The sequence below is a fragment of the Lepisma saccharinum genome, chromosome 29, assembly GCF_977018435.1.
Source record: "Lepisma saccharinum chromosome 29, izLepSacc3.1, whole genome shotgun sequence".
Taxonomy (NCBI): Eukaryota; Metazoa; Arthropoda; class Insecta; order Zygentoma; family Lepismatidae; genus Lepisma; species Lepisma saccharinum.
The window spans coordinates 21,067,000-21,082,001 of record NC_139257.1 but is presented as its reverse complement, the minus strand read 5'-3'; the positions used below and the strand labels follow the sequence as shown (position 1 = coordinate 21,082,001).

The 15,002-nt window shown below is 39.4% G+C and overlaps 1 protein-coding gene across 1 annotated transcript in view; it reads right to left on the bottom strand.

Annotated features, from left to right (window-relative positions):
* LOC145981256 (uncharacterized) overlaps positions 1-1,627 on the bottom strand; it is a 32,623-nt gene extending 30,996 nt beyond the window's left edge. Inside the window, exon 1 of the mRNA XM_083114410.1 lies at positions 1,502-1,627. The gene's annotated coding sequence lies outside the window, so the exon portion shown is untranslated. The remainder of the gene's footprint in view (positions 1-1,501) is intronic.
* Between the last annotated feature and the right edge of the window lie 13,375 nt (positions 1,628-15,002).

Sequence of the window (15,002 nt, the reverse complement as noted above, 5' to 3'; positions counted from 1 at the left end):
GTAAGTGTAGGCAAATCAATCTGAGGGGGGTCATACTTTCACGGGAAATTCCAGTGGGCATTTTTACAAAAAAATTTTTGTTAGACAGAGTACCACACTTGAGCAATAAGCTCATATGCACATCTTGAGCTAGTTTTAAGTGTAGCCAAATCTGCCTGAGGGGGGCTCATACTTTCTCGGGTTTATAATAGTACCAAACACACTACTACCCCCACACGCCTTCATAGCGTGGTGCTAAGCACAGGGGAGCACTTTACCTTTACCTCTTCTTTGTGTTGGAAAATTGTTAGGGGGGACATTATTGACGTACCAATTGCAATGTATCTGGCTCTGTGTATGTCAATTCTGACTATTGTATTCATAAAATTCTACTTTTGCAGGCAGTGATGGCGCCAGAAGAAAGTGATTGATTGGTTTTGTTTATTTTACTTCGCTTTTCTGCTACTTTTGCCTAAGATGAGGATGTAACATTATATGATAGAATTGATAAAGGGACACTCGTAAGGAACACCCATGCCCAGGCCGAGATTCGAACTCTAGACCCCTGCCGTCGTAGCGCGCTGTGCTAACCACTCCGTCACAGAAGTCGAGAGGAGAAAGTGAATAGAGGCACAAATGTTTTCTGGGCATTGGTTTTATTTAATATACCTCTCAGTACCATACAAAAATGTATATTTGACTGAAGGTGCAATTATTTATTTAATATTCTTCATGTTAGTTGGGAGGGACATCCGCCCACTATCCTCCCCCCCGCCCACTCCGGCGCCGTCAATGTTGCCAAAATGTTATCGAACAAATTAAACTCGCATACCAGAAAATTTACCATTTTTGGCGGTGTTCTTCACAGAGTGTGTGCAAAATGTAAAATTATAGAGAAACCTTAAAAATCAAGGTAAATTTTGGGTTATATCACTTCTTGAGGGAAGGTGTGTTTAGCATATCACCATTTACACGCAATTTCAGGAAACGATTAACATTTTCGGTATTATCGCGATCGCGAACAATAAGGTACCTACATATAGGGTATCAGAAATGTTGAGGGACTATTTTCAGTTTCCATTCCTCCGCTTAACATGAAAACAAGCAAAAGTTATCTTTCGAACTCAGCATTCCAAAATGTGTTTTTTAAAAAATAACTACATTTTCCTGTACAATCTGCATTGTAGACTGGTGTGACTTGGCAAAATTTCGGGATTATATGGCATGAACAGTATGCCACCGCATAAATTTTCGCCTCGTTTCGACGCTACAAACCCTCGAAAACTGAAATTATCCTTAATATATGAAAGCAGTCTGCACGGATTTACAGTTGCCACCAGTGAATTATACTTGAAATTACGATCAACAAAATATATGAGCTATTTATAAATAAGTAGATAGTTACCAATTAATCAAAATATTTAATTTATATAATTTGTGAATTGCCTTGAATTTAGATTACATCAAAACAGAAAGCAAGCACATGAATTATTTTATGAATAAATAAGTAATTTATACCTACTTTAATTGATAAGGCACAAAAAAGAACCACAGAATTTTATCAGTGCGCGCAATCAACGTAGTGTTGTCGCCACAATCGAGAGAAAACTCAGCAAGCTAGATAACGTCCTGTCAACCGGAACGAAACAATGTTCGTAGATAGAACGTGTTTCTTATATCCAACGTAATTCCACGTCAGTGAAAGAACAAAAACGTGCAAGGGCTCCATTTGCCAAAGATTATTGGACTCCGTGATCTTCTGTGACGATTGATAAGCTTGGTAGGTTGCTATTGATTGTACTGATTAATTTCAACCAACCAGGCTGGAGAATTTGTCGTTACATTATTCGCTGTATATTCGCAAAATTAGTTGGCAAGCAATTCTTTTATAAATCACTAGCTCATTGCCCGGGTATTTATTTATTCCAATCTTCTATTAGACAGGAAAATAATGGATTGTAACCAGTGACGTGCGTCTACGCGTAAACAACGATAGTCTACACTCTACACGTAGACAATTTTATACACGTAGATGACGTAATCTATGTAAACAATATGGCGAAAGGTGATAACTAGAGCCCGGAAGTTCAGGCATTTATTTTCGTTAAAATAGGCAGGCAAAAAGGCATTTATAATGTGGAAAATAGGCACTAAAAATGAAAAAAAGGCAAAATAAACCGAAAAAAGGCACATTTGGAAGTCGCTTTTATCTATAATTTCTGGCAAAATATTAAAATTTACATTGGGAAGAGCATTTCAATTTTCTCCGTCTTGATTGCAAAATATTAAAATTTACATTGGGAAGAGCATTTCAATTTTCTCCGTCTTGATTGCACATAACTACAAGGTGTTTTATTAAAGTTCTCAACATTAATTTTTAGTCGTCTGTCAGAGAGAATGTTTTTTCATAATAGAAAATGATATTTCTACTTCGACAGAAGTTATTGGAGCATACATAAAACAAGCTAATGTAGCTGGACTCATTTCGGTAACAGCATTTTCACCTTTAAGAATATCACAAATTGTTTTCAATTGTTTCAAGTCCTCAATTGCACTCACTACCCGTTTGAACTTTTCCGCAACAGCTCACCCCTTTTCTCCTGGCACTTCCATCATCTGCTGCATAGATTCCTCGTAGATTTTCATGGATGCTATAATTGTAATTGTCTCTGGCAATGCACCATAATGTGCAAAAATAAACTTGAATACCACAGGAGTTTTTTCACTTCACGAATTGAAGCCGCTTCATTTTCTGGAAGAGCATCGATCACCTCACTGATTTTTTGAAGGTTGTTATCATAATATATAGCTGCTGATATCCAGGTTCTCCATCTCGTCAAGACTGGTTGCGGAGGTAAACTAAGCTCAGGCGCAACTTCCTGAAATTTTCGGGTTCGAGAGGGAGATTTCAGGAATATCTTCTTTGTGTTCGAAATCAACCTGTCCACTTCAGCAATCAATCTTGCACAAGGAAATGTTAACCAAAATCAATATCCTAACTCAGCATGAAATACTTTTTTCTCACACTTTTCTCCTTCAGCAATGTTGAAACATGCGTGAGTTCAATATTACTTAAATAAGGCGAAAATTATTTACATAATAAACGGAAGAAAAGCAAATGCCAACAACGTTTTTTGGGAGAAAAATAATTTATATACACATTTTTTTTTAAAAAAAATGTCAAATTTCATTGAAAAAGGCATTATAATTAAAAATAGGTACTGAGGTCCCAAATAGGCAAAATAGGGAAAATGAAAAGGCTTCTAAAACATTCGAAACAACATAAGAAACGTATATCCGGGAAAAAAATTATCAAGATATGCAGTAGATAAAAAGAGGCATTTTGCCAAACTTCCGGGCTCTAGTGATAACATAGCAAAGGGCGCCGTGGAAGTAAAACAAAATTATACTGGCTATCAGTTGCTGATGTGTGAGGAGAGCTTTTCATACGCTCCCTTCCAAATTCCAACAATTTCTCACATAGGAAGAAAATCTAACATAGGATATATTCTAGTGTTTTATGGGAAAAAACTAATTTTGCCTCACGACTGTCATCTATTATTTTTTTTCATACTACTTATCTTCTTCCATAGTTGATGATAGAAGAGAAGAGAAATTTTGTTGCAAATAGGATTCTTTTCAGTTCGTTAGGAACCAATATAGTTGAAAATGTCACTTTCCTTTCATCAAAGCCTTGAAAATTAATTCAAATGTGCTTTAGGTTGTCTACGTAGTCTATGTAAACTACAAACGAATGTAATCTACGCGTAGATTACGTGTAGACAACGCATGTAGACGTAAACTTATAGTATACGGCACATCACTGATGGTAACTAGTGTAAAATGAACTTGGAGTTGACCGGCATGGGAGTGTCACTATTCATCTTAGTGACCCCGAAAACTATGGATTCCACACTAATATCGGTCGTTTTCGATTATTTTTACATGTCACCCCCTTCCCACCCCCACCCCTAGGGGTGCCAGGGGTGTCTTACCCCACAGTATGTATTCCCAGATTGTAAGTGATATGTGTTGAAGTTGCTCGAGGATAGTAATATCGCACCTTCTGTGTAGGCAACCAACTTCGCCGTGCTGTGTTGCAGGAAGCATAACTTGCAGGATATGACTCGAAAATGCCACGCAACAGAATGCTATTTTATGTCCCCATCCCACTCCCAGCCCTAGATGTGCCGGGGGGTGTCTTACCCCCACAGTATTTCTTTCGAGATTACAAGTGATATGTGAACCACGTTTGACTGAAATCGCTCCAGGCGTTCGAGAGTTATTGCTGAACAAACAAACACATACATATACACACATACATCCATTTTTATATATAGAGAGATTATGTATATCCAGCCACGTATGTTTCAGGGCGGTCCAAACCAAGTGTCTCAAGATAATAATAATGTTTAAACAAAAATAGTTATTAAAACTATGTAACAGTGTTTGGAAGTAACTAGTTACAAGTAACAGTTACTTTTTTGAAGAAATGTAACTGTAACTTTACTTTAAAATTAAGTAATTGTAACTAAGTTACTTTTTCCAATAGAAGTAACGTTTCAACAGTTATTTTTAGTTACTTTTATGGTTACTTCATGACACTTAAGTTACTATATAGTAGGGCTATCATATTTTGAAATGCTAAAAAGAGGACATTTTCTTCGAAAGCCACACACACCATCAATTTATTCACAAACACGAAAACATTACATAAATCACACAATTTATCACCTTTAAATAAAATTACTTTATTTTATCTTCATGTTCACTGCCAGGTTTCGTGAAAAACTGAGTCAGTTTTGTATTTAGATGAAGCTTCACCTCTGACGGCTCTTTTGTGCTTTTGGCACTCCACGCGTGCTTGCAAGTCTAGCCCTCCTTTGTTTGCCAGACACATATGTACCGGGTTTACAAACCATACACTCGCCTTCAAAATAGTCTCTACCACGTCTAAAACATGAATACTTTTCTTGTAACTCATTAGTAAACTTGCGCTTTCTTTTAGGCATATTAGTAGCTTACACCGTGTTCGCAAACTCTAACTTCCACTTCGAAACACGAACAAACGAATGACGCGGAAATCACATCGACCGGAACTTGAAACTGTAACAACAAACGACTAACGGTTAGCGCATCGTCCAGTACTGCCAACATCAGATGTTTAATGATTCAAAAAGTTGTAACTTCGTGATCTCTGACCTATGATGATTGGATAAAAGTAAAAACCCGGACATTTTAACAGAAAGTAAAAACCCGCCCGGATGCAAATTTCAGGGTCCGAAAAGAGGACATGTCCGGGAAAACCAGGACGTATAGTAGCCCTACTATATAGGCTAAGTGTCGAAATTATTGGTGATTTAGGACTTAAAGTGAACCGGAACTATCGATAAACTACTGTTTTCTGCTGCGATAAGAATGTCGACCCTTTGTTACATCAATTCTTGCAAACATTAGATGAAGAGGAAAAGAGAAAGTTGTTGAACTAAATTTCTCTTTCGTTTGGTAGTCATCAATTCCAAAGCAATATGCACACAGGATATGCATACCTCGGAAGGGGTGGATTTCCCAGAAGCAAGAAGATGAGATTAGGACGAGAATTCTTTGCCATTGTCAGTTGTGTGCTGCAAAGTAGCTCTTCTTTCTGCAGCTTGTTCATCTGTGGCCTTATAATTCCCCCCTTGTGCAAGCAGCATCCGTTAGTTTTTTTCTTTGCTAGAATACTGGATTAATTTGGAAAGGGACATACTGCAATATTTCAACGTTTTCATGAAAGAAATCGACGGTACTGGTACTGTGAACGAAACTGAAGAAGACGAGAGCTAGCAAGTGCGCATATGAATGGAAAATAATGTACAAGGGTTGATCAAATGAAAAGGTACAAAACGACACAGTCGGTGTAAATGAATACTTTATTCAAAGTATCCTCCATAGGCCTGAGCACATTGATCCCATTGATGAACGAGCCGAATGATTCCTTTTTCCCAGAATTCCTTTGGCCATGACGCGACCCAGTCCTTCACAGCGTCCTTGAGTTCATCGTCCGAGGTGAAGCGCTTTCCTTTGAGATGCTTTTTCAGGGGACCAAACACATGGAAGTCACAGGGGGATAAGTCCGGACTGTAGGGCGGATGGTCTAGCTGCTCCCACTTGAACCTGGCCAGTTCCGCCTGTGTGACCCTGGAGACGTGGACGTGCGTTATCATGGAGCAGAACCACACCCTCCGTGAGCAGCCCCGGTCGTTCGTCTTCCCCGTAAAAGTTCACCATCCGGCGGTGAATATCGGCCGGTTTAACACCTTCCGCTGTCAGAAAACGGATAACGCCTCGCTGCTCCTCAACAGTCGAATTTGCCAATGTTAACGCCATCCTGTCCGAACACGCACTGCCGCGTCACTTGGACGGCGCTCTGTATCGGAGCCTCTGCTCTCTCCTGCGCATGCGCGTTCCCCTGCATGCTCCGATGCCGCGTGGCGACTCCAATCGCACCCCTACATATCACGCTACGTTCTCCCATCGCGGCATCGGTATTATATAAACGATTCCGTTGTTACGACGTTTCGTAGCTTTTCATTTGATCAACCCTTGTAATTGCTTCTACGTGATTTAATTAATCTCAATTCCTGGTAATTTAAAAACGGAAGTAAAAATATTTCCGGTTAGAATTCGTTAATTTACGATTCTTCAGCATTTCTGACAATTTTGAAAAAAAAAATATATTTTGGTAAGTGCTATTCGTTTAAGATGTAGATGAGAAGCCAATTTCCTGAAATGACAGATGTGACAGATCTTTACTTTGGCTTCAATAATAATAAACGGCATTGTGATTGATACAGCAGTGAATTAATTACAATACTCGTGTGGCAAACCAACGAATCATGACGACCCCTAGCCATTATTCTCGCTTGTTTATGTAATCATTTTGAACGAAGCTTCTTTTGAAGATAAGTGACTTTGAGGCGGAAGGAGGCGGAATCTGAAATATTTCCATTACATAAAAATAGCGTTGCTAAATAACTGTTACGTTTAAAAAATCATAAAAAATACTCTTTATTAATCGTGTCGAGTGCCTCCTTGCTCCCACAGGTATGTTTGAATCGAGATTTTAAGTCCTCTTTATGCACATATAGGCTAATCGGGACTTGACCTACTGTAGGTCCTACAGTTTAAAGTGGGATCCGAATGTGCCTCCACCCCGGGACCCCATCGGGGAGGCTCTCACAGCTATGTCTATGCTTATGACGCAGTTACAAGCTACTTTTTTCTGAGGAATTCTAACTGCAAGTAGCTCCTTTTAAAAGCAAATATCCACAACTGTAACAGCTACTTTTTGCAACAGAAGAAACGTTACTTTACGATACTTTATGAAGATTTTCATTATTATCTGCTGGATAAATAAAATAAGTCTTCATGTATTTATTTGCAAATAATGGTCATTGATTTTGAGTAATTTATTTACAAGAAAATTTCCAGTATCTGAGTTACTTTTAAAGGATGCGTTCCGAAAGTCTTAACGAAACGAACGCATTCAACGAGAATAACTTGGCTCGTGAATCTGGTGAAACCAGTTATTTTACAGACTTATGGGACACTCTAGGCGAAAACGCAAGCGCAGCGTTTTGTTTAGAGAAAGTTTCCACATGGCGTCAGCGGAAGAAATGTCTTTATGGCAAAAATAAACTCTACTGTGGACACTGTTACTCATTTTAATCACATTCTAAGAACGGTTAAGGCATACTCATCTTGTGCATGTTGCTTCATATCGCGTTGTCTGGAAGCAGCAGACGATTCTCACCGAACAAACCAGCCTCCTGGCCCGTGCGTTTGATGAATCTCGTTCTTGCACGAAACGCACGGAAGCACTTATGGGACAGCCAGTTACCATAACTCGTTTAACTCGTGCGACGTTCGGGACGGGCCCAAAAAGTACGTTTCCTGATCCTCATGGTCACGATTAGCCGAAATTGGCAAAAAAAGCGAATCCTCTATCCCTCTCTCCCCTTGGGAAGATGCCCACAGGTCCCCCCAGGGAAAAGAGAGCTCCATAGAAATCTATTATTCTATTTATTTAATAATGTGTATTTTTCTTCTTTTACTTCGCCTTTCTTCATTTTTAGGCTAAACGCAAAGATGTGGGTGAATATTAGAAGATTTCACTTAAAGTCCCTTGCACATGGGTGTCCGGAAGGGGGACAAGGGGGAGCCGTGGCCCCTCCTGGAAAATGGAAGTCAACCAAAAATTATGTATTTCACTCATATAGTTTCATTTTATCCACAATAATATGTGTTAATTATTGCATGAACACCATAAATTCAAATTTAAGCAATGTTTTTTTAGGGAACAACACTATTTTTTGGGAAAATGTGCTTTGTTTGCCCCCCCCCCCTAGAAAAACATACCTTCCTTGCCCCTCCCTGTAAACTATCTTGCGGACGTCCATGCCCTTGCATGTTCAGATAAGCTAAGGTTATGTATGAACCTACTATTAGTCATCATCATTCTACTTATTAAACATAACAACAAAAATTTAATAAACAATTTCTTTAACCCACTGTTATAATGAATATACATCGTTCTTGCCCCTTCTGTAGGACAAAGTTCACCGCGTTAATTTTCTCGGCAAATATGACTTGCGACTGGGAGAACTATGATCTACACAGGGGAAACCAATGTTTTTCAAATACGGCTGACTTCACGAAAGGGTTCATTGCACAATGTACAGTCACTGGCAATAGAAACGGGACACCTATGTAGGTCCGGCAAGGCGTTATGTGTTGCCTAATTCTACGCCGGTGGTAGAAGTTGTCATTGAAATTTTGATATTAAAATTCACATACTATTGCCGTAGACTTCGGCAGCACGCATGAAGCGGTATTTCAGGATATAAGTGTCCCATTTATATTGCCAGTGACCATATATGTCGGGACCCTTGATTGTAGGACGACAGAATTAACCACTACTCTGTCGAGGAAGCCCAGGATGAATCATGATTAGATGAATTTGATGAGGGGGGACACACAAAGGAATACCCATCACCAATCCGGGACTCGAACCAGGAATTTTCGTTGGAATTTCTCAATGCGCTCTTTGTTTATAAATCCCATGTACTGTACATGTTGGTACGTAACGTACGTATACACAGGTAGGCGAATCGGAACTAGACCTACAGTTTAAGGTGTGGTCCGAAAAACTGTGCGGAGACAGGATTTACCAGTCGGTAGAACAATATTCAAATTCTTTGTCTCCAATATTCAAATCGAAAGTCTCAATCTCTTGCCTGCAGATGGAGTAAAATTGTTACGTTAACACTCAATAGATAAGAATATAGTTCGCCAGCTCTAATGCAAGGCAAGTGTACAACCGCCTTTCGGGGCTGAACTCCTACCAGAACTGGGCCCATAAGAGGGCCCCAATACTCGGTCGAACAGTAACCCTATTTGCAGTAGTCAAAACTTGAGTAACACACAATTCATGATAACTACACATTTATTCAAATTAATCGGTGGCTTAGTTACATATTGTTGGTTTAGTTACTGAATATACTATTTCACATGGTCACACATTCAGTGGGAGCGTGCATGAGAGAGAGACAGTAGTTCCTTTCTTGAAAATGGTAATATGAAAGTTAAATCAAATTAAACTTCTTTTGGAATGATCACTTAATCAATTACCAATTTATACACTTAAGCACGCAGAAAGAAATAAAGATCAAACCAATAATACTTAACTGAAAACTAGACTGGGGATTGAAGACAAGGCGACTCTCTCTCTCTCTCCCACCCATGGCTGCCGATAGACAAGAGCAGTTCTCGTCCTGCACGTACTCCTCCACTCTTCCACCAATCAGCGCCCTTCAATGACGTCACTATTGACGTACATTCACTGTTGCCAAGCTTATTCTTCATAATCGCACACTTACACAAATCAAAAAATAAGATGATGTGATCGAGGGGTTGTAAGTGAAAACTTGATTTTACCCTTCAAGTGATGGAGAAAATGTCATTATGTACTATGGCTAGTTTTCCAAATCACTATAATAATGATTTCGCGATATCGTTTCCAGATGGGGTTCCAAACTGTCGGAAAACTTAGAATGATCATGTGCGAAAAGAATAGCCAGGGAATTTACAGTAACATATGAACATTAAGAGCGGGTCAACCCCTTCCTCCCCCGAACTTTTTCTCATGGCATTTTCCCGATCGTAAATGTGTACATTGGGATGAATGTAGGCCTAATGCCAGGGATCTCGTCGACAGTGAATAGTTGACTTCATCAAACTGAAGTGTGGTGGCACTAGTATCGATCTTGAGGGGAAATTTTTGCAACGACGTTGATTGCACCCCCATCAGGCGTAACTAAATATTGACATTGACCATCGCTCACGTACCAAAATAAGTAACGAATTTTAGGATAGTATTCAACAAAACTGAACAAGGGACCTTGTGCGCTGGTCATGGATTATATACTATATTTTACATTTCATATAAAGATTACTCATTACTGAAATAAAAACAAAATACCACACAAAATATAACATATTCAATTAGAATAACACGGTGCGTAAATAAAACATAGACATAGAAAAGGAAGAGAGGGTAATCATCGACTGTGGCCCCTTAAATATTAAAATAAATTCCAATTAACATAAATGTCAACCGTCCCTCTACTACAGCGCCTAGAATAACGTAGTGTGGAAAACGGCATGGTTCTGCCGTCTCTCGCTGGTTCCACTCGAAAATGAAATCCGCTAGAGGCGCTGGTGTTGACACCGGGGTACAGCGCTCGACTGCTTATAATGGAAGTAAATGGGGTTTTTGCTGCAACGTCTGATTCTTTTCCTTGTAACATTTCTTTGCATGAGAAAATTGTTATGATATTTGGTACAGTAGTCGCGAAAATATTAAAGAATATTATGAACCGTCTATCATGACCTGTCCTTGAGTTTTTTATTAACAATACGGAAGAAAACATAGGTATGGATTGTAACACGTAACATGACAATTGCTGCGAGAATTAGTATTGTGTATGCATTATCCTGAAAGGCTCATTAATATTGTCATTGTCACAAATATTATTTTTATGGAAATTCACACAGACAATACTCGTTTATTTTAATTAATTAATTTAAAAAAAAAAAGTAAAGTGTTCCCCTGTGCTTAGCACCACGCCATGAAGGCGTATAGGGGGTGTGGGGGTAACGCCCCACACTTTCTTGATCCGGTCGTGAGTGGGGGTGATGTGATCAGCACCACGCCCCTGACCGCCTTTACCCCCCAGGTTTCCCCAGGTACCCATGTTATTCGACGCTGGGTGGGCGCCGGGGCCGCTTCCATCGTTAGAAAAGTTCCCGGATTTGAACCGTTAATTTATTTATTTTATTATTAATTAATTTAATTAATTTGCGGTTTATTTTCATCAAGTACAAGGTAGACATTTTACAGTCAAGTCACGAGTAAAAATGCACAGTCCTTAACACCAAAGTTCTACTTACCAATCGACACGAATGTAAAGCAATTTGTTGATAGAGATGACAAGGTACATCGTAATCGGCAATTTAACTCCATGGAATATGAAATTAAATTCTTTCGAATATCTGCATTTCGGGAAAATGACTTCATAATATGTACGCCACGAAACATTTTTTCTCCTTCATGACACTATTTCAATTTTATTAGTATACAAAAATAAACTTGTGTACACAAGTGACGTCCAGCCTCACATGCGATATGTTGATGCTCGTGTTGCGTTGCACATAAAACGTATTTATGTTACTTTTCTGTGTAAATTAATGCCATTTCGTGACTGCAAATCACTCCACAAATATAACTGCTTCCATCAATTCACTTACCGCCTTTCTAGAGAAACAAATCTACACAATATATTCCAAAAACTAACTAAGCCGCATTACTTTCATAACAAAATTAGCCGCTGTGTCGATCGCACTGCCATCTACTTGTCATCGTCTCGGGGAACCAGTTTCTTGGGTCGTTTTCCACACTACGTTATTCAAGGCGCTGTACCTCTACCTTCCTCTTGTTTCCGTGCAGGGGCATCACTAGGCAATTTCTTGATGTTGGTCTCAAGACGGGCTTGAGCGGTGCTTCCGACATACTTCTATAGCTACGTGTCACACACCAGCTTCCGTGACGTCACAGGATTAGTTAATTATAGTTCATTTACAACATTTCATTTAACAAAGTGAATTATAAGAGTATAATATTTATTTTTCTGAATGAATCACCCTTCTTATTCGTTAAGAACGTTGCTTTCACCTCAATAACATTTTAGATGTTATACGGCATTAGAAAATTCCTAAATAATATTGATAAAGTAAAATCCAATCTTTACCGTTCTGCATAATGTACCTTTATTTTCTAAATTACCAAGGGAAAAAAGGCGATAAAGATAAAATGTTATGCTACATTTGAAACTTACTCTACATTCATAAAGAATTATCATCGTTAGCATAGGCGCCGACTCCGTGGGGCTTAGGGGGGCTCGAGCCCCCAATGTTAATGATGTGGGGGCAGAGCCCCCCCATAATTTTGCTTAAGAGGATCTAATGTATTATTTTTCTTCTCTTGTAAAGTTCTCTAAATTGTGCCACATGAACTTAACTTTAAATACACATTTGAAATGTTCTAGACCATCAACTTTTGGGGGACTGAGACTGCTAAACCATCAACTTTGGGGAGGGGGGCTATGACTGGAGACAGCAAAACACATGACTTATTACTATATATTAAGTATATAATTATTATTTACTATTATACATATATTAATCAGAGACATAATGAATTTAGCCAAGGACTTGTTAAAGACTATATGGGAATCCCCTAAAAGAATGCAAATATTTAGGAATATTATTGATGTGAATGAGAAGGCTGGCCATACTGGACTGCGACCACCCTCGTCGGTGGACGTTGAGAGCCTCCAGTGTGCAACAGATCTTAAGGAACTATGAAAACCTTCTCAATTTTCTTGAGAAATTTACTGAAGAAGATTCTACTGACGCAGCATTAAAATGTGCTGGATACCTGGAGACAATGCTTCACTTCAAGACATTTTTCTTTCTCTCCCTCTACTGCCATGTGATGGGTCCAATAGAAGAGGTAAACTGTGAGATTCAGTCTCCACGCATTAGTGCTACAGAAGTGGAATCAAAACTAAAATACTTGATTGACATCTTTCATGAAAAGCGAATGTGTTTTGAGCAGTTCTGGCTGAAATGCACAGAGGGCAAACCGAGCCTAGTTGATGAACCAGAATTGCCCCGGCAACGTCACGTCCCTAAGAGACTTGAAAATCCTGATGCTGCCAAACATCACAAGTTCTACACTCCAAAATAGTATTATAAATCAATATACACTGACGTGTGTGACACAGCAAAATCATGTGTTAAACAAGGACAAGAATCTACAGGACTACAAAAAATAACAGCCGTAGATAAAGAATGCATCTCAACTGTGAACAGTTGCACAACAAACTTTCAGCAAACGCGAGAATTCTTTCGCCAAGATATGGATGCCGATAGGCTCTCCTTACACATGTCCATGCTTAGTGATATCGCCAAACAGAAGAAAGTGGTACCATGCGTGATATAAGGAAGTTTCTTTTGGAAGACAGCACCCTCCAGGAGCTTCTGCTTGAAGTTGCCAAATTCATAATGGTCCTCACGATAGTGAGGACAGTCACGGCCGAAAGGTCATTCAGTGCTATTCGCCGACTAAAGACATATTTGAGATCTACAATGAGGCAGAAGAGACTAAGCAGCTTAGCGGTACTCCAATACATCAAACTGTGCTTGATTATTTGGACCTGAGACCGCTCGTTAATGAGTTCATAAAAAAATAACCCACTGCGTAGAGCAACTTTTGCTTTATTTTTAAATCATGTTCATATGTTTTTGTTGTGTATGTCACTTTATATCTTAGCGTACATGCTATTTTTTTTATTATTGCAAAATTAAATTTATAAAGTTAAATATTGTAGCAAGAACAAAAAAGTAAAACTATTTTCCTGCGATTTGTGTTAGCATTTATGTAAATAATTAAATAAAACTGTTAAATATTGTAAATATTCGTTATTTTATGGGTACGTCAACACTAAGGTTATTTGCAACCCATTACATGTCTGTTGCGGACATTAAAACACACCCACGCCCTCGCCGGGACTCGAACCCGAGACCTTTGGATCAAAGCGAGTTGAGTCGACCACCCAACACGCTCGCCTACCGAGGCCGGCATAAAACTGTTAGGTTGGTCTCTTAATGTAAATACAAGGGTTGTTCAAGGTTGACCAGGACTTTTATTTCTAGACAGGAAATATACATACATAGAGGCACCAAACTATATCAGTTTTTTTCAAAGTATTCCCCCTGAATATCCAGACACCGTTGCCATCGTTGTGGAAGTTCAGTGATGCCTTTGGCGTAGAGAGATGTAGGTTGGTGTCGTAACCACTGCAGGACAGCGTTCTTGAGTTCCTCATCTGTCTGGAATTGCGTCCCACCCAAATGCTCTTCAAGAGCCCCAAACAAGTGGAAATCACTGGGGGCTAACTCTGGACTGTAAGGTAAAACCTCCCAGTGCAAGTTGGCCAGCGTTGTTTGAGTCAAATGGGCCGTGTGAGGCCTGGCATTGTCATGGAGAAGAATGACATGTTTCGACAACATTCCAGGTCTTTTCTTCCCAACGGCCCCACGTACAACACCGATATTGACTGTATGCGCTACGTCACGCACTGTTACTCGCCGATTTTCAAGGATAACTTGCTGAACACGTGCGATATTCACCGGAGTGACTGCAGTTGGGCGAACGTGTCCGTGCGGTTCATTTTGCTACCAACTCCCGTCCTTCACTGAACTGTTGACACCATTCGTATACTCTTGCCCGTGACAGTGTTTGTTCACCATACTGTGCTTGCAGTCTATGCCAAATTTCAGCAGGTTTCACCTTGTCCTTCACGAGAAATTTCATTATACACCCGTGTTCCACAGCAACAGATACATTACTTGCCGCC